This window comes from Geospiza fortis, unplaced genomic scaffold (genome assembly GCF_000277835.1).
Source record: "Geospiza fortis unplaced genomic scaffold, GeoFor_1.0 scaffold16, whole genome shotgun sequence".
NCBI classification, from domain to species: Eukaryota; Metazoa; Chordata; class Aves; order Passeriformes; family Thraupidae; genus Geospiza; species Geospiza fortis.
Window position 1 is genome coordinate 6,269,771 of NW_005054302.1, and position 5,321 is coordinate 6,275,091.

Here is a 5,321-nt window from a genome sequence, read left to right on the forward strand (position 1 = left end):
AAGAGATGAAGATCTGACTCCGTATTTCAGAAAGCTTGATTTATTATTTTATGATATATATTACATTAAAACTATACTAAAAGAATAGAAGAAAAGGTTTCATCTCAGAAGACTAGGTAAGTGAAGAATAGAAAGGAAAGAATGATAACAAAGGCAGCTGTCTCGGACTCTCTCTCCGAGCCAGCTGGGCTGTGATTGGCCATTAATTACAAACAACTCTATGAGACCAATCACAGATGCACCTGTTGCATTCCACAGCAGCAGATAACCATTGTTTACAATTTGTTCCTGAGGCCTCTCAGCTTCTCAGGAGGAAAAAATCCTAAGGAAAGGATTTTTCATAAAAAGATATCTGCAACACAGTACATTTTGTCTTTAAAGGTGTTTACCTGAGATAACACATCAAATTCAATTGTTAACATACAGGGCAAAATTTCCTGTCATTTTCATTGTTCATTGACTTTTGTGAGCACTGTAGCATTTACAAAAAAATTAGGGCCGTTGACCTGTACAGACCTTTATCAAGAGTGGATTTTGGTTCTCAGTAAAGTATAGCACTCATAAGAAATCTTTCTGTCTCAGCCATGAAGACATTGTGCCGTGATCAGAGGATAAGGCCAACCTGTGACAGACAAGTCAGTCTCAGACTGTTAGTGTCACTGTCATATGTGCATTTTAAGCCTGTAGAAGGATAACAGCAAGAATAACAACCTACAGCTCGTACAATTTTGGTTGGTTTTCTTTCCAGAAAAAAACTGATATGGAGCCCACCAAGAAATCAGATATCTTCAGTTAGTCCAGCTAGAAGGAGCTTAAAGAGTCCACTAATTCTCTTCAGTCACTTTCAGGCAGAAATTTTGCCAGAGCAATTGAAAATCTGTAGGAGTGAATTTTCCTTCATTACCTCCAATGAACCATTATGTCAAGAAGGTTCTGTCAGGTAGTCTGAAGTAATTGCATTGCAAAGAACAAAGGTTTTAAGATGAATGAATTAAGGTATTAAGTCATCAAAATATATTGTCTGCAATTTCCTAACTTAAAAGTTGTATTTTCTGCATCAAAGGAACTGAGTTGATAACAAAAAACCCCTGCAGGTTTATGACAGTATTTGTTGCAATGCTTATGTTTGAAATCTAATAAGGCTACCCATGTTTTGTAGTATTCAGAAATTCATAAAATACAAATTTTGATCTAACTTGTATCTCAAAAGTTTGCTAGTTGATGTATTGCTTATTTTATAATTTATTAAAAAATTCTCTAACAAAGAATTTGTTTAAGCAAGTTCCCTGGAGTAAAATTCTTCTTTGAGTTGCATTGATGTAAAGTTAATCAACACATTTCAGCTCAGTAGCTACTTCAGATTTTGTGATTTATTGAAGAGAAATGTTTTCCAAACCATGTTAGGGGTTTTTTAAACTTATAGAGGACTCAACTCCAGCTATGGATTATATAATTAAAAAACCATACCGGTATTATTGTCGTAACTGATTGATACTGACAGTCAGCAGTTATCAGAGCACATTGTCTACCTTGCTGCTTTTGTAAGATGTGTTATTAATGGCTCTAGGACAAGGACATATGTGGCACTGTGCTGAGCTAATAAAACATTAGTTGTATGAATTTAGAGAAGCATGGAGGGTGCTGAAAAAAATTTTCAATGGACTCTCAAAACACAGGATTATAAGGCCTTGAAAGTATAAGCAAAAGATGATAGAAAAGGCCACAGAGCTCTAAATGCAGGTCACAAATGACTGCTTATTCCCTGATTATTAAAGGGGGATTGCAGAACTGGGGGAATCCAGTTTTACCCAGTTTCCAGGTTGCATGCAACCTGGAAACTTGGTAAAACTGGATTTAGGGATAATAGAAAAAGAACAAGTTAAGGTGATTTTTGCAAAAATATAAGAAGATTATTTAAAGCAGACTCAGTATCTAAAATGAAGACAACATCAGTATCACAGTTCTTTAAAAAGTGAGGTAAGAACTTGGGTTAGAGATGACTCACCCTCACTCCAGTTCTTGATAAAAACCTTTTATCAAGTTTAGGATTTACTGCAGAAGTGAAAGGCTGAGCACAGTATCAGGTAAAGAGGGGACAGCAGGAAGTCTGTTTGTATCAATTTAGGTTAAATTATTTTGGAGAAAGGGAAGTAAAAATCATTTGAATGGTTATTTGAATGGTAAGTTTTACTGTCATTATGACCAGGCTAATAATTCTTTTTATAAGATTATTTTGATAAGAACAAATTCTTGCCTTCATATCCAGGGTTTAGTACTGTAGCCCATGTAAGTTCTATGTGATGTTTGGTATGGTATCCTATCCTTAAGGCCTGACTGTTAAATCTGAATGCAGAAATTCATGGAGAATATAAGCATTCCAGGCTTTAATTTGCATGTAACAGCTGGTGGAGGATATGGGCATCTTCAGCTGATAAAGTTTGGATGACAATCAGGAAGAATCTCTCTTTGGCCCAGTGCTAATCAAGTACTTTACTGGAAGCAAACATAAAACTGTAATGAAATTTGCAGATGAATGAAGCTGGTTGAGAGAAAAGGAATAATCATGTGTGAAAATCGGTTCCTAAGAGCCTCTTGATGTGCTTTTCTCATTTTAAGCCAAATATAAGTCCATATGCCTAGTAACCTAGAATATAGGTCATACAGGCCTGGTATGCACTTTCCCCAGTTGTGGCTGAGGTAATTGCTGGCACAGAAAGAGAATGTTATGTGCAGTATTACTAGGCCAATTTCTATGCCACATAAACTGATTAAATCAATGCTTCAATGGCCCCTATTAAAGGAGGTCAAAAAAAATGTAGAAAAAAATCCCAATTTTTTGTAAATCCTTGTAGGACGAGACATCTCCCTCCATTTAATTTAATTTAATTTATCAAAGAATAGATTTAGTAGTCATGAAATGATGACAGTACTACTGTGCAGAGCTATCTTACAAAGCAAAGGCATACTGGCATCCAAAGGCTGACAAGAGAGCACTAGGTAAGTTCAGGCCAGAAATCAACATCTATGAGACAATCAGTGTGATTAACTACCAGAAATACTACAAGGAGTTCAGACAGAGGATCTGCCACTAAAGTTTGAACTAAAGCTGTTTGTCCATTTAGAAGAGTAGCTCACTGAGAGATCAGAAAATTACTGGGTGAATAGTGATAGTCTGTGTAACACAGGAGATCAAAATAGATTGTATAATAGGTCCTTTTGTCCTTAAATTCTGTGATTATATATCAGATTTTTCATTAGCTGCTATGAGGGCGTTACTAGACTTGAATTCTATGTGTCTTGATTTTGAGGTATTTGATTCCTATCATAAATTTTCGTAAGAGTTTTGCATGACTGCAAATCCTGTTAGACATACACATTTGAATGAAAGGTTTGGCATGCACACTGACCTATAAAGATCAAGAAAGTGAATACAAGGTACTGCATCCCAAAAAAGACATAAAATCCCCCAAAGATTTCTCAGTAGTCAGAATCAAAGACTGTGAATTTCACAGAGGACCCCAAACATGTCACATCACATGTAAAATAGGCTTCTTTCAACTACCAGTAGTAGTTAACTATTAGCTGCCCACGTCCATTTGCCTTTGTGTTCACTTGTTGCCCAGGAATTGTGGCCAAGTTCTCATTTTCAGTGGCCTAACATTGCAAGCCACCAATCATTCATATAATGCACACAAAATCTGTGGAAGATTTTTTTTACGCTTGAAATTACAAGCAAATAATTTCCTAGAAAGGTTTAAATTAACCTGTCGTGATAACAGATGGGCAGCAGGCAGGAAGAGAGATTCAGAGATTCGTGGGGAAAATAAATGGTTGAAGTCTATGCAGAGAGTAGAGATTCCCCCACAATGTTTCTAGTTGCTTAGATGAAAGCTAATGCAATATATAAGTACCTCTACTTAGTATTACATTATATCACATTGCATTAATATGTTTCTATTAAGTTAAAAAGAAGACATGATATCATGTAATTTTTTTTTTTGTTGGAAATCCATACTCTTACTTTCAAAGGTATGAAAGAGAGATGTAGCAACCTTACAATGAGTTTCCTTCCTCCTCATACCCAATGTATTTTTCTGTATGTGTTTGAAAGCTTTAAAGGAGCATCCAAAACACTTGTGGCAAATAAAAATAAGTTCAATAGAAATAAGGTCAGGACAAAAGGGACTCTTTCTAGTCAAATACAAAGATTAGACTGGCTTTCACTGAGCAGAATTTACCGGAACAAAAAACCTCAAGCAATAAACTGGATGTCTGCTGCCCTTCATATGTATATTTATTAGTTTCAATTAAGTTGGGGGGTCTGACACATTAAACTTAGCTCTGTTATTCAGTCTCCCTGTGCAAATGAATAGGTTGTGTTTGTATGAATCCATTTAGGCATTTTTAGTCAGGTATTTTCTTTCTATCTTTTAAAGAGAGTGAGTATAAAAGATGCTGATGTGCATCCCACACATCACATATGGTGCTAAAAATCCATTAGTTGGAGAAGACACAGGTTGATCAGAGAGAGCAGTTGAAGGTCAGATTTAAATAGATGTATAACATCAGCCAGGCTTGATTTGCCATGGCTTCAGCATGTATCTCTGTCTGCTTATTCAAATATTGATGTTGGGCAAACACAGAATACTGAATACACTACTTGAAATTAAAATCAAATACACAATAGTAAAACATTAGCTCTGGACAATATTTTGAATATATTTATTAGAAAATGGTGGGATAAAAAATAGATGCATTTTGTATCAGAAAGAGGATCCTTCAATACAGAGCATGGAGTCTTGTTCCGATGTAGTTCTGCTGGTAAGACACATTTGCTGTGCTCCTAGATGTTAGCAGGCAGACTTTTTGCCACTGAATCAAAGCACCTAAGGGAAATATGGAAAAGCTGACTCAGAACATCACTCCATTACACTCTGTACTGCTTCTTAAACCTGACTGGTAGGGGGTCATGAAGGAATCCCTTGTGTCACCTCACAGTGCCTCATATCATAGTTAGCTTTCTTAAAACTAATTTTCTGATTAATATTTCTTAAGCAAAATCAACATGCTGGGGAAGGACTACAGGCAGAGTTGAACTCTGAACAGTGAGAAAATAATCATAAAACCTAAAAGGATTATTCAACTCCCCTTGAAGAGCTGAAATTTTTTATAGTATCTTTGGTGAAGAAGATTATTTTCACTTTTCCTTGTCTGTTTTTTGCACCATCCTGTTCATAGGCTGGACCTTGGCTTCTGCAATTTATTTCATTATTTTTATGATGGTCTTCAGGTTTTTAGTGTCATGTTGATGGACTGGGCTT